The sequence below is a fragment of the Gallus gallus genome, chromosome 4, assembly GCF_016699485.2.
Source record: "Gallus gallus isolate bGalGal1 chromosome 4, bGalGal1.mat.broiler.GRCg7b, whole genome shotgun sequence".
NCBI lineage: Eukaryota > Metazoa > Chordata > Aves > Galliformes > Phasianidae > Gallus > Gallus gallus.
The window spans coordinates 40,366,045-40,389,541 of record NC_052535.1 but is presented as its reverse complement, the minus strand read 5'-3'; the positions used below and the strand labels follow the sequence as shown (position 1 = coordinate 40,389,541).

Here is a 23,497-nt window from a genome sequence, read left to right as displayed (position 1 = left end):
GCAAGGCCTTGGAATTTAGATCATGATAAAAATGAATGGATTGTTTTGTTTTTCTGTGTTTTGGTTCATAGCCTTGATGCTCTTTTGTAAGTTCTTCTGTATTCCAGTTGTCATATGCTGGTATCAATTTTCTTATAGGTCCAAGTGAATTATTAGAGGGCTGAGAGGTCTATCATGATTAGTTAATAAAGTAATGCTGGAGTCTTATTATGCCCTGTGATTATTGAAGAAATCTCATTTATTAATGCAGGCTAATCAATCCAGTTAATACGTTTTTGTGAATATTATGATTAGATTATAGAAATACTTCTTTCTACGTGGTGTCTGTGCGAGATTTCTATTTTCAATTGCAGGAATGTGGTTATAAAAATGCAAATATATTGTCTCAAGTTATGTGGAAACACTTTTGAAATGACCATCCAAACTAACCATTGTAGAAGAACAAAAGCATTATTTGAATTAGTTAATGAGGCATTGGTTAGGATATGTAGAAGGCAATAAGTGAAGACTCTCAAAAATTATAATGGCAGCTTATAATTTAATTAATAGCTTACTATATAGGAGCTATAAAGGCTCCTACCACATTAGCAGTGATATTTTTAACTAGCTTCATTCAGAAGAACCTAGAAAAAGAGGGGGGGGGGGGGGGGGGGGGGGGAGGAGGAGATCCCTGGGAGAAAGAAATCAAGATTTTGCTTCCTGGCTACTTATAGTACTGGTGACATTCCACTCTTTCTACTTGCAAAAGGATGTTTCCCTCTGTGCTCCAACACATCATAGAATCGTAGAATGGCCTGGGTTGAAAAGGACCACAATGATCATTCAGTTTCAACCTCCCTGCTATGTGTGGAGTCACCAACCACTATACCAGGCTGCCCAAGCCATATCCAGCCTTTCCTTGAATGCCTCTGGGGCAGGGCATCCACAGCCTCCTTGGGCAACCTTTGTAGATGGCTCATAAAGGTATGGGCCACCTTTGCTCTCTTTTTTAGGAGCCTTGTGTTCTAGAGTCCAGAGTTTCTTGCTCCAGTTGAGAAAACACTGGGAACAAGTTTCTACTAGCCAACAGAAATACCCAGTTTCAAGCACTTAAGCATTTTTTTAAAAAAAGCCAGAATTTATTCTAAATACCTATTGCTGCAATCTCTATGTACTGCTCTTGCTGTTGCTCAGACAATGAGGTGTGCATCACTGAATTTGAGCAGTGCAAGACTCAAAATTCTTGGCTCACAGTGTTTACTAATAAACATACCACAATAAAAGTGCTACAGTAACATTGTATCTGAGATTCACAGAAGGCACATGATGTACTGAAGCAGTTGTCATTTCAAAAATAAGGATGTCTTTAGGGTGTAAGGTTTCATGGTTTTTTTTTTGGGGGGGGAGGGAGGGGGATTTTTCAAGTCTCTTTTTCATTGTTGAAAACCCAACTTTTGAAACTGCAGGCAGTAGGATGCCTTAGGCAGCCAAGCATATCAAAATATGGTGCATGGAGTGACTTTTACTATTCTTGCTATTTAAAGACCTGTTTTTACAAGCTATTACCTACTAGTGATCCCTAAGGAAAAATACAATTAAAACTTAATCATACAAAAAGCTGAGGTTCTTCTGATTCAGCGAACTTTTAATCTTTGATATTTAGTAGTTTACTTGTAAATGTCTTAGTACTAAGATTGCAAAATGTATAAATTAGCTTCTGTTTGCTGCTTCCTCAAACTCATGTAGCACATTTTGCACTGATTGTGTATCACTGTCTTCTTTGTATTTGTAAGGAGCTCTACTTGCAGTAGCCCTAATTGGCAGAATTACTTGAAGCAGAGCTATTATGCCCTTAAAAACCTGCCCATACAATCTCCCATTCTCTGCAAAATATTTGTACAGTTAAGTGTGAGAAATATGAGCATCTTTTAAAGCGTCTTTGCATTCAGATGTACAAATAACTGCTTTTGTTGGTTACCTTGTTTTCAAACTTGAAAACTAAAGGGAAGTAACTTGAGACAGAGCTTTCTAAAATAATCCATCTGATTTGAATTCAGAGCAGAAGAAATGTTTATTTTGAGGAAATTTTTTCTTTTCACTCAAATAGTGAGGAAATACCATAATTTAATCAGTGCAATTCTAATACTTCCATTAATCATACCCCTTTTGCTCAAAGTTTTTGCAGAAAGATGCTTCATGTCTCTTCTGTGGTGTAACTAAAGTGTAGAATGCCTGTAAACAAACAAGAACTTTTCAAGATTGTTCATTATAACATTTTGGTCACAGGACACAGCTCTCCTTTCCTTGTGTATGCTTTTTCTAGAGAACCTGGGGCAAACCCTACTCCTGCTATTGCTTTGATCTTGCAGTAGAATAAAAAAACATACTATTTCTTTTTCAAATGAATAACACTATTTTAGTTCTCTTAGGTGCAGTCCAGAATTCTGTTGCCTCTTGTCTTAGCAGAAATATGATTACAGCAGTCACACCATTCTAATCGGAACCTTTGACCAAATTGTTACAGAATAAGTTAATTACCTAATCATTGCTTATGACTGTTTATGTTAAGAAAAAAAGTTAGCACATCTAGAAATTCTTTTATTGTAAAGTTTTCATTTCAAACAAAGACCTTTTTACAGTAATCCACAGTTGTTTTTTTTTTCTTAATTGGGATATATAAGGTCTCATTTCAATTGTTACCTCATTTCTTTAAATTCTAGTCTATTGATTTCACCCAACTCAGGTTTCCATGTTTGGTATCAATAATGAGCAAGCATAAACAACCTTCTTCAAAATCAAAATATCTTCATTAAAGTCGCTTTAAGGCATAACTGTTCATTGTCCAAGGTAGAAAAGGTTTGTTTGTTCACAAAATCAAAATTCCAGGATTGGGTTTGGATTGTGTTTGTCAAGAGAGCCATGAGCTTTTTAAAAACTAGAATTTACTATGATTTTCAAGGTAGTTAGAAGGGAAAAGGAGCAGTTCAAAGAAAAAACAAATGCTTTATTGCTATTTTTCATAGTGAGAGTTTAGAATACCATCTTTACTAGTCACACTCTAGGAAGAAATACAATTAAAAGACTCGGAGAGAGTCTTTTACCTTTAGTAATTTTAATCAGTGATACATTTCCATAAACACATTTTTTTCTGTAAACAATTTGCAAGGGAATGTATTTCATGCTGTTTTAACATGCTGAGACGAACTTTATTCTGATACATTCAGGTCTTTTAAAACAACTGAAATAGGACCCATTCTGTGCTTGCTGGAGGGTGCCATGTCACAAAGATTATAAAACTATAAACGACTGCATTCTCCCTATGACTGGCCTTGAGACATCTAAAATTACTTATTATTAGGCAGTTTGCAAATAACCCTTTCAAATCTTTCATCTCATTAAAGCTGTAGATAGTTGGTTACCATACAAGCTATAGTTAGAGTTTAACTTAAATGACTGTCTTATTTTTTAATTTTTTTTTACTGGCATGATAACATGGTTCTTGTAATTATTTTAAGTTCAGTTTGAAATAGCTTCACCACTCTGCATGGTCTAGAGTTTAACTGCACGTATACGATCACAGATCATCATGTCAGATTTTTCTAACAGACATGCAAACTTGTTTTTCACTAATCGGTAGGCTCATACTCCTCAGCTAAATGAGAACTGAATGGATGTTCTTATGTACAGAAAACCCTTCTGTCAGTGTTGATTTGATTTCCATCAGTGATATTTATAGCTATTCATCAACGTATTTTGTAATATAACTTCATTGTATTTGTTTGAAGCCAAGAAATTCCATGAAGTGAAACATGAACTTCAAAAAAATCCAAGGAATCATGTTGTTTCATTAAAAATATGCCCATATGAAAAATTTCAGCTGTAGTTAAGGTAGAAAAGGGTTGTTTTTTCTTAACAGGAAAGGAATTGCTAGTTTCTTGTAGCATTTAAATATTCATGTCTATACCTGAGATATTGATCTGTGGTTTCTACTGGGTGATGTCTGTTAAACCCTTCAACAAAACAGAGGCACCTTCACAAATATACATGCAACTAAATTTGTATTATTGTATTATAAAGCCTGCTCTCCTATGGTCACTGTTTCAATGCAGAAGCACCACTTTATTAGATTAGCTCTCACTTAAGTTATGCTCTTACCCCAAGAAACAATTTTACCTCCAAGACACAGGCAAATGAAGAGAGTGAGAAGTGGGACTAAGCTGCTAAATCAACTTAGTGACTCAAGACTACTTTCATGTGCAAAGAATCACCCAGTTTCATTTTAGTATTAGCATATTTCTATTCTCATTGTGTCAAAGAGTCATCAGGTGGAGGGAAATTGGAAATCCCAGCAATAAGGGTTGAGCGATTTAATAGTCCAAGCACCCAGAATAGCAGTATCTTCTCTGTAGAAGATTCTGTATGAAGAATATTGTTTCCTGGGTAACGGTAACTTGCAAGATAAGTGAAATTACTCTACTTGCTCCTTTACCAAGGAACTTCAGCTTCTTTCTTCTGAGGATATCTTAGCAGGATCTGTTTTTTATTCTTTAATTTTTATTCCCATTTATGTCAGACTTAAGTGTCCTGTGACTTCTAATTGAAGGAATTTAATCTCATAGTTTATCTTTTACGTACAAAAATCACTGTAATAGAAAGACTTTGGCTTTAGTTTTTTTTTAATATATATATATTTTCAGGTTCAATCTCATGTCTCAGCAGCTACACTGAGGCTATGGTGCTTCCCCCATTTTGTTCATATTTCTAGCATATTAGCTGCCTCTTTTACTAATACAATGAAGCAAGCTTTAATCTCATTGACTTTAAGTTCTTATCTTCAATGCTGTGAATCAGCATCAATTCACAGTACATGTGAATGGTTGGATTGGGTAGGCAAGAGACTTGCTAAAACTGAACCTAAGGAAATAATAGTTAAACTGTGCAATTAATGTAGATGGGGATGAACACAAGACATTCCAAAGCAAGACTCTCTTCTACTATGTTTTAGGTCATTTATCCCTTCCTCTTGACCTATTTGCAACCTTGTTCAGTCAAGTTTAGTAAACTTGTGTATTAATCTTCCTTGGCTTCCAGTGATCCTTTGCTACAAAACTTTTTGTGCCTGAAAATCAATGTTTTATGAAATTTAAACTCCTTTCTTTTTATGTGGCTTCACTTAGCTGATGAGGCCAAATGTTATGTCTTCCTGTTATTCTGGCTTCCGTTAAAGTACAATGTTCTGTTTCATTTTGGTTTGTGCCATGAATGGTGTGTAGATAAATGAGCAGACTTCCTACCTTTTTCATCAAGTCCACCACTCTCTCAACACCTTTCCTTGTCGTACATGTTATCCCACATCAATCTGTCTGTGCTGTCTTACACATATAAATACATACATTCCCACATAGAATATTCTTAAGAATCTATGTTTTTGTATGAGGTTATATAGCAAGTGGATCAGGAAATTATTTTTTTAAGTGAGGGAGAAAGAAAACAGAGGCACTTCTAAACTAATTGTTTTCTATGTTTTTTTTTCTGTAAAAATATATTCAAAAAAAGTGTTACTCCATAGTTTAAATGCTCTGTCAGTGTAACAAAACTTCTTTCCCAGGCTGTTCTATGTGCTATTCTGCTAGGATACTTTCCATATATATATATATATATATATATATATATACACATAACCATCTTTTAATAAAACACTTTAACTGTATTTTCTATTAAGGTTGAGTTTCTGCCTTGCATTTTGTCTGTCTAGAGCTAGGTGGGAAATGAATGCATTTATATTAGCATGATAATGTTAAACATGTACTTTGTAAACCAATGCAGGAATAAATCATAGGGCCAGATTTACAACTGAGGAAAAATGACAAATATCAGTGTCATACAATTTATCCAGGTGCAGTTCCCTATTAATGTAGACAAAAAGCAAAGACAGCAGTGAGAATTATTTCTGTTAATTGATTTTGGTCCATGGCTGTGTTTGATCAACAGTAGAGAAGATTTGGCAGGTAACAGCAGTCAGCCAGGAAATGACTTGGAAATCAAATTTTGTGACTTTTAACTGAATTGGCAACTTGGTCATTGTCATGGAACTGAGTAGGATCCACTAGGGCACAAGCGACATCACTTCAAAACAACCTGATTGGAATGATTTCTTTTGTCACACTACTAGATGTGACCTTGTGTCCCAGCGGGTTGTCATGTTCTGTGTGACTGACTTCCTCCCTCTCCCTTTGTGCACGTGTGCATAGTTAGTGATTCTGTCTATTAGACCAACCAAGTAAACATTGTTTGCCTTTTGGGAACAGAAATATGACAATGGCAGAGGACTGCAGTTGTTCCCTGTCACTTTTGGGGTATTTTTTTTCTTGGTTTACTCCTAAGTTTCTATTTCATTTGATGGAAGAAAACTTTTTGTTTCCCTTGGAAAGAGGTATAATAAAGCAACGTTATAAAACTTGCTTTGGCAGAATCTATTTTACTTAGGATCAAAGTTACAAAGTTCAAGTTTAAAAGCAGTAAACTGGTATTTGTTTCTAGATTTTTTTTTGAACTCCTTGAATTGCTGTGCTTTCACATTCTGTGAGGATCTAACTTAACAGTAGAATTTCACATTTTTTCCTATATGCGAATACATGTCCTAGTTCCTATAGTCATGCTGTGAGTTTTCCTTGAACTACAGGGATTTGGGTATGTAATTTCTGTTTTTTCCAGCTGTTGTAATTTGCTGCAAAATTCCTCTTCTGGTTGACATGACTGTGATCATAACTCTAAAAGAGCTCATGCAGCTGCTCTCACTAGTGAATGCCACAGTAGTGAATTTTGGGTTCAAACACTTGGATAACTTTCACTGTTCTGTAATCTGTTAGTGGAACATACACAAAAAATAATTCCTGAGAATGTACTTAAGTGAAGGTAAGAAAAGATTTTTACTGCTAACGTAGACTATCCTGTTAAGCTTAAATCTTTTTTGTTCCCATTTTCATGAAAATGTTGTAACATATATGGACACATGACAGTAATTCTGTAGAGGTGAATGTTATTTTACACACTTCCATCCTTCTCCTTAGGATCTGCTAATCAACATTTATTTTGAATATTTAAATTTCTTTTAGTAAGACTACTTCTCTCTGTAGAGGCTTCAGAATGTGTGATCTTCATAGTAGATTCACGAGTCTTATTCTGTAAGAACTTTCAAAAGCATTATCTGTTTTTTTTTTTTGTGGACCAAGATCTTATTCAATACATTTGCCTTAAATAAGACATTTCCATTTGCTTGGCTTGTAGCTTGTGCTTATTCATGTCAATTATAAACATTTAAATTGCATGCACTACACAAATTTTATTCTTACAGCATTGACACAGAACTAGTAAAGAGTTAATGTAACATGGATCTCTAACTTGCCTACCTATGAAGTGGGCAGTTTGGCTGTTTAAATGTGTTCCTTTATGAACAACTTTTATACTGTCAGACTTCTAAATTTTAGGGGATATTTTCTTTGTGTTTTTAGGTAGTTGAAGATTAGCATATAAGATTGCCAATACTCTGGGGAGACTGTAATAGAGGACCTAACAGCAAAGATTTTTTGTGGATTTTATGCACAATGCAGGGAATACTATGGAAGTATAAATGCAATACTTTTATATTACTCAAATTGGCAGTGTGGATTTCCTACTTTCTAAACTTTTAGTATCTGTTAGGAAATTGCTGTGCCAACAGTAGTATACAAAACAGAATAATTATCAAAAGTAAGTTAAAAGGTGCTAGGATTGTAACAGTATAGAATAGACTGCTGATACTTCCTGTGTTACTTTAAAGTAATATTTGGTTTAAGGCATTAGGAAAAACTGGGGTTGTTTTTTTTATCTTTTAAAGAAAATAAAACAGTAACAATGATGTTGCCATCAGAAAGTATACAGCTAGGGGGAAAAGTTTAGATATCTCTATATTTGTTCTTAATATTTTCCTACCAAAATTCTGAATTGGCTATACCAGTTGCTTGGTGAGCTTTTTTCCTGGCATTCCGTTATCTGAAAATACATACTTATATGTACCAATACCAGCACAATTAGAGTGTAAGGAGAATGAATGCCTCATTAGGATTTGGATATTTGAATAATTAGTCTGACTCATAATGAAATAAAGAATAAAACAGTGGTAAATTATGTTGGAGCAAAGAGCATTGTTAATAGTAAATGTGACATAATCATCAAGAGGGCTTTTCCCCTCTTGATATTGAAGTAGTTCAGCAGAAATTAAAAACTCTTTTTATAAGAGTTTTGGTTGTACCAATAGACTGGTTAAGTTGTGAGGGATATATTGATCGTATTGCTTCAGGATATAAAATAAGTGCCATTACAGATTGAGGAGGAGGAGGAGGTCTGTCCCCTTGTGGTACAGCGGTTTACCTGCACTGTGGGCTTTTCTGTCTTAGGAGGTACCAGTTACAGGTCACTGCCTGAAGCAAGGTGACAGATGGAATTGATGGGCCATCATATATTAGATAATCTGCACTATTTAGTGCAAAAGTATCGTTCAAAGTGAGGAAAGCTCACAGTAATCTATTCATCAATTTTTGTACTGGTATCATTTGAGTTCTTTAACCTTGTTGGGTTTTTTGGTCTGCACTAAGGGAAATGGAACAATATAATGTAACTTCTCATAACAACTAGGATATATGCCCAGATTTCTATATGTAAATCTATCAGAATTTTATCATCACTTAGAACTTGAATAGGTGTAAAGCAAAGCAAGGAAGCACTTAGTAAGAAGGCACATTATCCTCTGCTACCTATGGATTCCCTTTTCCTTTGATTTCCACTTTGATTTTATTTCTCAGAATTTGGTCTTGCATTGTAACTGCATCAAAATTCCCCACAGCCAAGCAGGTTGGTTCCCATCTTCTAGCTGAGCTTTGTGGCAATTCCTAGTTCTTTTAGTTACTAGCAGAAAGATGATCTAGTACAAATCATGGTAGTTTATAATATATGGAACTTCTAAATTTGTTGTAATTTCTTGACGTTTCAGTTTGTCTTCAGAATTTGAATTGGAAATGTCTCTTTATTATAGTTGTTTCTGTTTTTTGTTTGTTTTTTTGAAGTTATTCAAATATAGTTTAAACTGATAGTTTAAATCAAGTGAGTTGAAAATAAGATGTGTCCGAAGTGCCTTCTTCAATTTCGAAAATGTTCCCATCAATGTTTTTTTTAAGTTAGAGTATTGTCATATGTATGAATAATATTTTCATATTCTGAAAGGTAAAGTGGACTGAAATGTTGTTATAAGCATAATTCTAGTGTTTGAAAATTAATTATAAAATTAATAGAAAGAAAAAGGATATAGCCATAATTTCTTCAGCATGATCAGTTTACACAAGAAATCACAAAGCTTATTTTTTAATATTTGATGTCATGGCTTAACCACAGAAATTGCGACAGAGGCAATTTACGTATCTGTTCAAATGATTTTGAAAGTAATATTTGTTGCCTTATGTAACACCTAGTCACAACATATCATTAAACAGTACTGCTCCTACCAATTTACTTAACCTTTCCTCTTCTGGAGCTTATTTCTCAGTGTTTAATTTTATTGAGTCACATGAAAATGAAGAGTGGAATTATGATTTTTGATTGGAATTCATAAGAAAGAAAATCAGGTTGAACTTTATAATGTCCTTATAGTGAGGTGTAGCAGTTGCCAAACAACTTTAAGTCTATCCCACCAGTCCTTCAATATTTACACACACACCTTAATGCCGTTATTATGTTCTTGAATATAGGAAAGAAGCTCCTGAATTTCAGTGTATTTGCTTATACTACCCATAAGTAATACCTGGTTATAGTAACCTTCATTACATTTAATCAATTAGATATAGAACATAGTTATAGTTATCGTAACAGAACAGTTATCAGTTAGCCTGTTGATTCTGTATATAGGCTGTCAGTGTTGTTTATTCATATCTGTACAGGTTTAGTTATGTTTGGGTGCATTTTAGAGTCTAGTACTTACTATCTTCATGAGAAGAAGCTGCTGATCATAGTCCATTATAGAGCATCTGGGTTGTTCCATTTTGCTATCACAGGCTTTCAGTATTTTATCAGTACCACTGTGTTATTCTTGCTCCAGACTAATTAGTGGCTGAAGCACAGCTGAAAAGTGACACTATGCTTCTAAACAGAAGAAATTTTCTCCTGCTAAAAACAGGGATTGTTTTCTATCTTCTGTTTTGTGTCCCTGCTATCTACAGTTTTCTGGATCAATTGTGCATGGTGTCTAATGCGCTATTTCATATTGTTTTTCTTATGCCTGCTGGTTCATAACTCTTAATTGCCATTCAGTCAAGACATAAGCTTACTAGTTACTGTAAATGTGTTTTCTCACAGAAAACATTATCTGTATGGTTCTTTTGTGTAAGAACTGATGAATACACTCTGCACAGTATTACTTTAAAAAATAACCAGGATCTGCTATGGTCTGGATTTTTGAAGCATGCTGAATGCCTTTGTTATTTCAATAGCTTTAGCAAATTTTATTCCTTTTCAGAGAGATGGTTTTAAAAACACAAGAGCCAAGGGAACCATGGGTTATTTTAGACTGTTGGCCAAGCAGCCAAATATGCCTGTGTTCCTTTAGATAAATAGCCTTTTAAACGTTTCCTTGTTAATTAAACTAACATTGAGCAGTTGTTGAGGAAGGTATCGAGCTGACCTTAGAAACATCTGTACTACTAGGTGAGGATTCTCTATTTTGTTTTGCAGTTAGTGGCAGAGGTTTAAAAAAAAAAAGAATTGAATGATACTTTTTCCATCCCTTATAAAAACAAATAATGCAAATACTGACTGTAAGTGGACCTGAAACCAAGTCATATTCATTGCTTTATAAGCCAATTGTTTTAACATACAACATGAACAGGAGTTACGTTTGTTCTGGATTTACCCTTAAGGTCTGAGAAGATAGCATCTCTGCACTGCAAATGTAGAATGAACATACAGTTTGCAATTGCTACAAACTCCAAATTTAGTGTTTCAAATGGATATTTGAAAATGTCTACCAGATTTTACTCTCATACAACTAGATTCACTGTGCCTTCTTTCTTATCAGTTTTCAGTAAACATCTGTCATCGTGTCTAGGGAGAAACTTACTGGGTATGCTTTCCCAATTTGGTGGTCAGTACTATAGTCTTAGAGCACACTTTCTCAGTTTATAGATTTGGGAGCTAAGGGCTATGTAACTGTTCTTGCTTGGAATCCTTCCAGGTTACAGTGAGCTTGAGTTTGCCTTGCTCATTTCCCTTTTTCTCTGCTAAAGCATGTATTTGAGTTTAATCGTGAGGTAGTCTTAATGCCCTTTGGAGATATAAAATTTAGTTCACCATAATGATGTCACCTCTTCATGTAGCTATTTCCCTTAAAAGGTTAAATTCACTGAACTGACTCAGTGCGTACCTTTTAAGTATCCCCATCTACTGACCCACATATTTCTTACCTACCTATACAGCAGCAAACAGGCCCAAAGTAGTATTTAATTGCTATTTATGCCTGAGTCTCATAACTGAAACCGAATACAATGTCCTCCAGGGGCAAAATAGCTTAGGTGTTTTGGAGAATATAGTGCCAGATAACTATACTTTTTTTAAGACACTGCAGTGTCTTGAGCTTTACCACTTAACAAAACAGTAAATTCCAAGTATTTGACCAGCTGACCATTGACAACAGCAGACACATGTTGGTATTTTAAAATGCTTTTGGGTACTTAGGAAAATAGCATAACTGAGCTTTACAAAAAAACTATGCATTCCAAGGAGTAAAGTTAGAATTAGAAATTCCTATATCTTCCTCCAACCCTGGTGAAGTAGCAGCATTAAACACTGACCAGACAGGCTGGAAGAGGTTTTGTGGCTATTTTTTTGTTTCTTTGTTTGGAAACAGAAGTGCTGAGGACCTAATGGGCTGACTCACGTTCTTTCCCCTGCCATCAGAGTGGTTTCCATAATGTTTATCAGCATGGTAATTGGCACTTGATATACTATACTGTACTATATGTGTATAAAATCTATTAGGGATGTCAAGAAAGTGTAAGGGGGAAATAATGTGGTTGAGGCTGACTGATGATTCTGAGGAATTGCAGCAGCTTTGATATCTAAGTCATATAACATGCATCATGCTTTATGTTAGCATTTGAAAAACTAGAAACCTAGAAGCAAACCAGTGGAGTGAAAATCCGCTGAAACAGAAATATCATTTCACTCACATAAGCAAATTATTCCCACTGAAGAACAAGACTTGCCAAGAGAAGAGACGGAAACTGAAGTTGACAAAACACAGGTGCTCTTAACATTATCCTGGGTAAGTAATATTTCAGTCAGATTATGGCCAATGTCGTTGCTGTTACCCAAAGGCTTTCATAAAATTTTTAAAAGTTGCAGAGTAATTTTGTTCCATTAGCCTTCATTTCTACTACTGTCTAATTTTGGAGGCATTCTTATGCTTGATCATATGAATACTATAGTGCTTACCTGATAGACACAGACATACAGATGTGCTTACTACAATAAAGTATGACTTAAAAATATTTAAGCTTCATCAAAAAAGCCTTGAAATTAAAGGACAGTTCTCAAACAGGTTAGAAACATCAGGAATTGTCAGTGCTTGCAGGGGGGGGCAGATGGGTCAGATTATATCAAGCAATTCTGCAGACTTGATGTAGGCATATGTAGATTGTAATATTTTTCTTTCTCTGGCTCCCCTACCGCCCTCTGTGATGTACTGCTGGCTTCAAGATCTGTTCACTGGTCTGTTTGAAGATAGAAGGAAGTGATTAGAGTGCCTGCACTTTCTTCCTTCTGTTTTTAACTCTTTGGCAAAAGCCATGACAATTGGGGATGCTCACCTTTACCTTTATTAACATTAAAGTTTTGGACAGGGATAGACTTCTCATGGAATCTGCCAGGCAAGCATCTTGCTCTAATTGTGCTCAGTAGTGGATAATTAGAAAAAGAATAAAAGTACTGAACTACTTTCCTCAGCTTCCAGCAAAATACAACTCAGAGAAAATTGTGAGCCAGAAGTTATATGTGTGAATTTAGGAGCTCCAGAATGTTTTTCTTTCTCCACGAATTTGTGCATTTAAAACAATAGGTCCTAATATCTATCTGTGACGTACAGATGTAGAGTATACCAATGGAAGCTTTCCATCTTATTTTGTCAGCTTTTATATTTGTAATTACAGTTACAGTTCTTGTTTTAATGAACATTTATAAACTGTACCTTTTTATTTTGAGGTAAAAAGGGAGCAAAAAACTGTTAGCATCTGGCAACCACACCTTGATTCATTCTAGCCCCCAGAGTCTTGGTATGGTGCATTAATTTTTCAGTTTGTAATTTGCCAGCTGCATTTAATGGAACCAATTTTCATTACATCTGTTCTATGGTTCAAAGAGCTCTTTAAGTTGCCAAAGGGGGCCAGCTTCACACAGATTCAGAGAGGGTGCTAATACACTGTATCTTGAAGTATTAGATAACTAGGGATGGTTTTATAGCAAACAGATTATTTTCAGAGGCAAATTCTATATTCATGCCTTACTACTAGTAGAATTCAAATTTAAACTGTCAAAGTTTCTTCCTTGGGAGCCATATATATTTTTTTGTCATTTTCTTTATAATAACCCCTGATTACTAATCTTTTCAATCATCAGTATTTTTTTATTTATTAGTGAAAGAAGACATCACTACACGAGTGAATCCTGTTTTTAAAATAAATGTTTTTAGAAAACCTTTTTTGTGGAATACTAAGAAATGCAAGGAATAATTTTATGTAGTTTTTAGCACTAAGACAGGCATTTTTATACTGAAACAAGCTTGCATTACCAGAACAACTCTGCACACGTTGTGCATAATTTTAATCTTCATAAAATGTGTAGCAGTTCTATAGTATTAAATTCAAGTTTCCAATTGACAGCAACTTTCAATGAAAAGGTTTTTCCTCATGGGCTGAAGAAAATTTGAAATGTTCTACTACACTTTGAAGTTCTAAAGCATCAGCCATTTGAGAATTATAAAGCATTAATCCCGAAGAGTTTCCACCTGACAGTCATGAAATAGCATACCTGTGTGAAAAGTGACTCAGTTTTACTTCCTCGGGCAATACTTTTCTTTTTTTTTCTGCTGCTTCAGAAATATTATGTATCATGTCGTAGTGAGAAGATGGCCTTGGAATGACTAGATCCTTTTGAAATCACCGAAGTCTACAGTATCACAGTATTTATCTAAGACATTTCAATGACATTTAGGAAAGTTGTTTATACTGAAAGTTTTATTCTAGTTTGATAAGCTATGGGGAAGTTGCTCCAGAAATGTAATCAAGAACTTATTTCTACTGTTTTGAACAGTTTTCTTTCTTGAAGACAGACATTAAAAAAAACACCAGAAGGAGCAACATTGTAGTAGAAAGAGTTCTTAGGTAATTTAAGAACATTATACGCAAGGTAATGCATGTACAGTACACCCTTATGTAGTAGTTGACTGACTTCTTCAGTATCAGTGGGACTGTCTCCTAGTGATTTGAGTCAGGATCAGGGCCTGAGACAACAGATTTTAATTTCAGGAAAGCTGTATTTTCTTTCCTATGAAGCATTCCTTTGTTTTCTCGGAGGACAAAGTCACATTTGCTGTGCCTCTTAGACTTCAGTAATAAGCTTGTTCTGCTTCAAGCAATTATATTTTAAGATTCCAACACTTTTTTTCTCTTTATTTGTAATATGTTTCATATACTTCTCTTTTTAAGGGAAAATTCTGAGGAAAATTTTGTCACTTGATTTGTATCAGATTCATTCACATCCCAGTCAGAAGTAAAGGAGGAAATGTGTATTCATGACTGCACAATAATGGGAAGAGCACTAACACAGGTAGTTAAGTTTCAGCATTTTCAGCAATATGCTGAAGACAACAAGGGACCTTTCTCCCAGCACAAGCAAAATCAATCATGGGCTTGCTGTGTGGCCTCCACTTAGGCTTTACATTGGTTGTTTATCTTTCTACATTTGGGGTACTAAAAATGCATTTCCTCTTTACAGATAAGAGGGGGGAAAAAAAAGAATCAGTCCTCCAAGAATTCTAATCTTTAATCTTTAGTCTATTCTCATCGTATGGAAACACAAGAAAGGAACCTTAGCATTTATTATGTGCTCTGGCAAGCAGCAGGACAGTGACACTTCCCCAACTCCTGTGTCTCCCCCACTTTGTTATATACTGAGTTAATGATCACATTTACATTTTCCAAAAGTAAGAACAAGTCCTTGCAGTGACTGGTGGAAATTTTTGTCACTGAAAGAATGTGAATGTGAATTTGAGTATGAATTACCAATCATGAGGTAGCATAATGCTTGGAAGGCTGGAGAAGGCTGAGGAGAGGGCTGAAAAGGGACTCTTGCTCCATTTCTGATATTTTTGTACAAGTATTATTAACATTTAAAATACAAGTTGTGTTTCCAAGGAACCGATTTCTGTCAGTAAGCATAAGTCACTGGTAGACCTTTTTGTTTGTTTGTTTCCAGATACTGAATAAAGCCAGAGTACTTGGTAACATCAAGGTTTTGACATCCCACCTTGTCCTGAAAACTGGCTTTACTGCCAAAAGGTAGCCTTATGAAACTCTGGGCAGTCTCTCACTGACTTTGTTTTTTTTTTTTTGTCACAACTGGTTTTGTTTCAGCCATGGAGAAGATCCCAGTTCAGCCTTTTCATAGAATCTATAACAACTTTTTCAGCAGAAAGCAGTAGGTTCAGAATACAGAAGGATCACCTCTGTCATCCTAAGTTTGAACAGATGCAGCTATAGTGACAAGGAAAGGAGACAGGCTGAATTAAATGCTGAAGATTCCAGTCTACAGATAGAGTTCTGCCTACTGTCACATCATAGAAAATATATAACAAAAATTCCTGTAGGAATATCTCAGCAAATCAAAACCTAACCTTAAACATTTGGTTTCAAAGCAATTTTGCCTCTAATTTTGATATAGTATTGAGCTGTTTTTCTTTATGAAAATAAGGATTAAATTTGCTTCACTAAAGAGTGTATTATAGCATTAAACACTTGCTATACTGTTAATCAAATGTTTTGCAGTCTTGCTGACAAAACATGAAAGGAATAGGAAGTTATGAGTGTTCTGGATAGGAATACTTCCAGGAAGGAGTGTTCTGGGTGAATAAATAAACAGAAACTAAGGATAGGAAAAACTACTAAGAATAGCATTCAGAACATCTGAACTTTCTTTGTTCTTATTTATTATCTATTCTGTTCTCTACCTGAGTTACCTAGTTTGTAGAAATATTTCTTGATAATTTGAGGGAGAAAAACTGAGAAATGCATTGCTTCTTTTTGACAGTACAGGCCTGACCCTGCCCTGATTAGGGCATATGCCACGTACTGACTTTCTACGGCCTATATTGATTTTTTTTTATTTAACATGACTCTTATGATCTAAATAAAGGCCAAGGCCATTGTTCTGTTGAAATCCAGATGGGGAAAGCTGAAAGAAATAAGTAAAAATAACTTACATTGTTATCTGCTGCTACTAATCAATCAAAACTTGCAACAGTTTCTTATAATAAATAGATACATTGCATTTATTGCATCTCTCTTGCGAATTAGACAGAGCGGCATAATAAAAGGTACCAGAGGGCCTACAGTGCAGAGCCTGAATTTTAGGTTCTCCTTCCTCCCTTCTGTGGAAGTTAAAGCTAACTGCTAACTTGTGGTGGTGTTTCCTTTCTGTCTTTCTTTCACTTGGCCCCATCCATCATTCCATGCCTGCAGCTATAGAATGCTTTAAGGTGAGGAATTAATAAGAAAAAGCAGGTTTCAGTTTTAAGGTTTAGACTGTAAATTAAACATCATGATTAGTTTATCTTGATTAGACACTGGGCTGTTCTGTACTTGATGTGAGGACGGGAAGGTTGAGGGAATGAACAGACAGGTGGAAACATTATTTATCCTCTTTGTGACATGGCTTAAGATAAACATAATATTTTCTTGTATTTTCTGTGGAGAGCAGTCTGCTGGCTTCAAATCTTTGAGGCTTAAATTCTGCAGTTTATTGCTATAAAGTACTAAAGTCTTTTAGAGAAAGATGTTCTTGGTAAATAGAAATGAATGAATACCAGAGATTTGCAATGAACTTGAGAGTTTTAGGTATATGGGGTTATGTGGGGATGTTTCAAAGTCTAATTTTGTACTAAGATGCAAAAATTTCAACCCTTATTCCATGCGAGGTGCCTAAGCTTCATCAGTTTGCCAAAGGTCAATATATATACATTGTAGAGATTAAAAACACTCAAAAATATATATTAACATTTTGACATCTATACTGTAAATGTTATAAAAATAGATGTGTAATTTGCTGTTGAGATCCAACTAGTATTTTGACTCAATTTTTTTTGTATGTGCTAGTGTTTAAAAAAAAAAAATACATGTAGCTAACAGATATCTGGGTTATTTAACAATTGTGACAGGAATATGCTTACTTACAGAAGTTTGTTTCATTTCAACCTTCTCTTCCGCATTGTTTTTCTTTTGAGAAGATGTGATCGTTATCGGCTTGAAATCATCTGTGAACTTGTTTAGTATAGTAAATTATAGAATGGCTTAGGTTAGATTGGCCTTGAAAGATTGTACAGTTCTAACACTAGCCATTGGCAAGGAGGCCAAGCCCTAGATCAGATTGCCCTGGGCCCCATCCAGCCTCTTTTTACATTATACTGTCCAGGTCCCTTTGGATGACATCACTTCTTTCTGTTGCATCAGGTGCACGTCTTGGGTTTGTTATCTGCAAACCTGCTGAGAGTGCACTCACTCCCATTGTCTGTGTCACTGATAATGTTGTTGAAGAGCACTGGTTCTAAGGCAGACCTCTGGAGGACACCGCTCATCAGTGGCTTCTGTCTGAACACAGTCTTTGACTGCAACTCCCTAGCTCTGTCCACCCAGCCAGTATCCACCAAGTAGTCCATATTCTGAATCTATATTTCTCCAATTGAGAGATACGGATGTTGTGTGGGATCACCTCCTTTCATGAATTTCAGGTAGATGACATTGGTTGATCTTTGCTTGTCCACTAAGGCCATCTCACCTTCATAGAAGGCCACCAAATTCATCAGGTACAATGTGATGCCTTGGTGAAGCCATGCTGTCTGTCTTGAATCACTTCCTTGTCTCATGTGCATTAACAGAGCTTCCAGAAGGATCTGTCCCATGAGCTTTCCAGGCACAGAGGTGAGGCTCACCAGTCTGTAGTTCTGAATCTTTCTTTCTACCTTTCTTAAAAATGAGAATGATGGTTTCCCTTTTTTCTAGTCATGAGAAACTTTGACTGCAAAAACTTCTGAATATGATGAATCACTAACTTATGTATTTTAGTCTAATCTATCTTCAGATCATATGTTTTTACATGCATGTTTCTGAAAGAAATATGACATGTCATCAGTAAGCCAAATTATTCAGGCCCTAGCCAGTCCAAGGAGAATTGACTTCAGGAAGCTTAAGCTTTATGTACACTCCCAAAGCTGAACTCTAAGCCTTAATAAGTTTATCTTTCTTTAACCTAATTCCTTACTTGAGAAAATTTTATTTTGCAGAATCTGTGTTATATAAACCAACATCTCTTACTGTTTTTACATTTTTTTAGGTTAATTTTAAAGTTTAATTGTGCAAGCAATTTTCAAGGCATTGGAAGCAAATACACTATTCTTAAATTGTTTGCTTTTTCTTTCAGCGGAACTTACCTTCAGTTACAATTCATTCTTCTGGTTTTTCATTTAACTGCAAATGCTGATATTTTCAGCACAACAGGCTGAATTTCATTCGTTCTACTATTTTTAAGGCACTTAAATTTTCTAAACAGTCTTCAATCTACTTTCCTTTCCAGGACTTTCTTATGACTTCTTTCTTATTAAATGCCACTGTAAGAATCTGTTGTCCATTTTTTATTTTTTTCGGTCTGAAGTGAGAAAAGCTTTCTTTTGCAAATTTTTCTTCTATTTTGTGAGTTATCCCCCATTTCCTCTCAGCTTGCATTACTGCTCCCCTTGTTCCTTGTGGCCTGAATGCAATCTGGTCTTCTTTCATACCTTTCAGAACACATTTATTTTTTTTTTACCATATTTGATACAATTGTTGTCTCTTTTAAAGAATGCCCTCTTCTGAAAATGTTTGGTTACCTGTGTTTTTCCAACATTAATTTCTTGGTTTCAAGTTGGTCTTGGAGCACAGAGTAAGCTACAGAAGTGAAACCACAGAATGAGGTCCCTTGGAGAAAGATTTCTCCTCACTTAAGATGATATATCATAGTTGTTGCTGCTACCATAACTAGTTGCTTTTGTTACCTTTGTGCGTATGGAATGAAATAATTTTTTTCAGTAATGCCTAAGACACCTTACAAAATTACCACCATGTGTTTTTGTTAATATTCTAATTTCAGATTTTTCATGAACCTGTTTAAATGGAAATGACAGCAGTCATCTTCCTATGTTTTTAGTTGTTAAGGCAGTAGCATCTAATCAACTATAATTATGAATAAATATTCAAGAAATCAATTCTTGCATAGTAACACCTTATGGATCCCCTTCACTTTCAGGGAGTTAAAATTGTGTGATAACTCAGAATTTGATCAATTCAAAATGGATTAGTTTACTGTTAATACAGATGGTTAATGTGTTGTATGAATATGCTGAAATAAAACAAAAGACTTCAGGACAGTTTTTTTTTTAAACAGTAATTTTTTTGGTGCTGTATGTAAAGGTATTGCCCTGCATTATTTTAGTTCTATTAAATGTGTCACTAAGAAAAATCAATTTGCCGATTTATCGTTGCTTTGCAGAGTAAATTTTAATGAGTGAGATTTCATTAATGAATAAAATCCATTTTATGAAGAATAATTTTTATTTTGTGGAGACTTGAGTGCATTTGTAATAGGCATGTTTAGGTGTGAAATTATTATTGCTCTTATAGCAGCAATGATATTGTTACTATTTGGTGTACATAGAAGGAAGGCTTTTATGGAAGTTGAGTTACTCTTTTTCCTTCATTTAAAAAATATTTATTATGTTGGATTTTTTTTTTATGGATGAAGGAATTGTAAAACTGTTGGACTCCTGGCTTCTAGAAGTCATAATGCCATGGTATATATCTTAATTAAATAATCCACTTTTGGGTATATTTTGTCAGCTGAATATTGTTTAGTTATTTGGACTTATAATTATCCTGAAGGGAATTTGAAGCTTACATTCTTTATTATCACCCTTCTATTCTGACTCCAAGCATTTCAGTATATAGTTTGAGAGGTAATCTTAATGTGAGCTTTCACAAACTTTGTTTTTTTTTTTCCTGTAAAAACATGCATATCTTTAGTTTGACAGAACTGTACCCTGTCGTTGGAGCAAGACAAACATTTATGCAATAGACACTAGAGGGGTAAGGAAAGGAAGCTTTTTTTCAACATTTAGTAGGAAGAAAGTGTTGAATTCGCTACTTCAGCCTAAGCCAGTTAATTTCCTGTTCCTGTTTTCATTGTAATGTGGAACATTTAAGATCCTACATAAGTGAAACTTGGTGAGACTCTGTTGTAGGCATTCACATCTGTGTTATTGATGAATTTTTAATTACAGGTAGAGCCTGATACATCCCAGTTAATTGTTTCCATTTGCTATAGTAGTTTCTTATAACTCATGACAAATGTAAATTACTCAGGCAGAAGCTGTCTATTTGAACCAGTTTGTATTTGGGGATGGGTATACAGTGCTTGAGAAAGATGAAGTGGATGGCTGTTACTCTGTGAATGAGTAAGGCAGACAAACTGATCATATAACTTAGAAGGTATTCATTTTTATCGTTAGCTTAAATGCACGAATTTCTAGGTTAGTCTTAATTTTTGATATTTTCAACTGTCAGTGCTAGCAATTAAGATTTCAATCTTATTTGCATTTTGGATTTTTTCTATTTTTTATGATGTAAGTGTATCTTAGTGGTACCATAACACACTAAGGGATTAAACAGTACTTTAGACAAAAGGCCTGGATAGTTTTATTAAGAAATAAAAGTGGAAAAGATAACTGAAACATCTTACTAATTCTACTGGTTTTCACTGACCTCTATATTTAAAAAAAAAAAACTTACTCTTTTCGTGCTATGAAGAGGGAAGTGAAATAGACATAAATAGTGGGTTACATTATAGGAACAAGAGAAAAATAAAGAGCAAGGGAAACATCAAACATGGATGCACACCTTATGTGAGGAGCTAAAGGAGGAAGAAGAACATGACATGATATGACAAGACATCAGGAAAAAGTGGGAGAGCAAGTGACATAGGAAGGAGAATGAGGGGAATAGTGCTCAGTAACACCTCCGTATTCCCTACCTGTTAACATCTGTTGTCTGAGACTGAGACAGAAGGATCTGCTCTACTATGTTAAAACACAAGATCCTCTTCTAGCTAGGAACAAGAATCAGGAGCTAATGCAAGTGTTCAGGAATGCAACTTTAGCAGTCTTGAAAATGCCCTAAGGAGAATCTGTAAGTTCTCAATCAGTGGCATGCAGAATTTCTAAAAAACAGACTTGATGTGATTTCTGCCTGCTGAAACTGCTCTCAGTCCTTTAATGCTGCTGAAGTCTGTTGCTGTTTAGACCTCACTGTTTTCTTTGATCACCTGCTTTGAACCTTTGGCTTATATGCCTTCAAGAGATGCGCTGTAAGGGATCTAGCTTTACTTGAGTAAATCTGCTCAGCTGCCATGGTAGGTGATAGGCCAACTGCCTGACAATATTAGCACCAGCATCTTATTGATACAAAAATCAGTCAAAGTATCAGATCCTCAAAGCACAACATCCATGTGTAGCTCTTTCTCAGTTTTAAAAACTGAACAACAAATTCTCCATAGTGCTATTCATTATTTTATCCAAAGATGCTGTCCTTTCTGTTTTCTTAAACAGTGTAAGTAGCACCATTTTAAACACATTCCCCTTCTCAAGTACTTTTTTTACTATTGCATTTTTGAGGAAAGCATGAATGAATCTTTGAATTTGTTACATTCCAGCATTTAGGAATGAAAATGAGCTTTTGCATTTTTTTTTGTTGTTCTTCTCAGAAGCAGAGTTTTCCTATTTCAGCAGACTATATCTAGCAGTTACATTGGAATAGCTTTAGACCATTCAGTATTCAACCTCTGGAACAAAACACTGCTTTTTGTAAAAGTTATAAGATCTTAAAGAAAAGATGCTCATTTTGAGGGACATATGATAAGAATACCTGTATAATAACAGCTACTCACATTTTCTGAATGCAGTCTTTCAATGTTCAGGGAAATCTCTATAAAGAAAATGACCACACATAAAAAGTCCTTCTCTTATTAGCACAGGCACTTAATTGACTGCTCTGATCATTAAAACAAATTAGACTACATTCTCCCCAACTCCCCATGGAACTTTTATCTCAACAGAGAATTGTAAAACTATTCACTGTTGCAATACAAAACAGAAAACCATGTTTCCTATATACTGTCTGTGCCTAAATGTACTTTTTTTTTCATCTTGTCTTTGGCTTGTCTTCCCTTAAATGAGCATAGCTCAGCTAAACTGAATCCCTCTTTTTTTTATTTTTTTCTGCCTCTGTAAGACAGAGGTTTAAAGTCTAGTTCAGTTCTAAAACCTTCTGTTTGAAGATTTAACAAAATACTGTTTGCTAAAATAGTAACTTCATGTGGTCTAGGAGCCATATTTTGTGGTAGCAGTGCTATTAAGTACTGTTTCTAAAGTGTCTACTTCTTGCTTAATGTTGTTCCACTTAATACTGTTTCCTCTGCTCAAACCCTGTTACAGTAATTCAGCTTCACTTGTGTTGGCATCACAGGAAGGTTGATCAAGCAATTGTATTTTCTGCTGTTTTTACTCATAAGACTTGGAATCTTTGTACAAATTATTAAGATCACCTTTGACAAAGTAACTTTCTATTATCTTCCTAGTTGCCATATAGGTCTTACAGTACTAGGGCTTGAAGATTGTTTAATCTTCTACCAAATACAGTCTACTGTATTCCTCATTCCTGGCAGATGTTTTTCTAGTTGGCTCTTAGAAAGCTCTAACCACTTGAAGTAAACTATTACAATGCCTTTTAAAAATGGTTTGAAAGATTTTTTTCTAAATGTCTACTTTAACTATTCATTTTTACTGTGTAAATTCAATAAAGCTTGCACATGGACACAAAGGATGTTTTCCCTTCGTCCATGTATTCCCCCTGCCTCCATGTCTTGTTACTTTTCTAAGTTCATGTTTTCTAAAACTGAATTGTATCAAAGGATCAGCATCATTCTTGAAGATGGGTTTGTGAAACTGGACCCAGTAAGTGCGTGGAGTGCTGGATAGGATGGAAGATTCATTTCATGTGTCTTGCAAGATGTCTTCTGGCTCTTCTAATTCTTTTTCACAGATGAGCAAAATGTTTGACTCATGTTGAGTGTATGATCTTCTGTG

At 35.0% G+C, this 23,497-nt stretch overlaps 1 protein-coding gene across 5 annotated transcripts in view; it reads left to right on the top strand.

Moving 5' to 3' along the window:
- TENM3 (teneurin transmembrane protein 3) overlaps positions 1-23,497 on the top strand; it is a 1,287,844-nt gene that overhangs the window by 525,347 nt on the left and 739,000 nt on the right. The window lies entirely within an intron of this gene.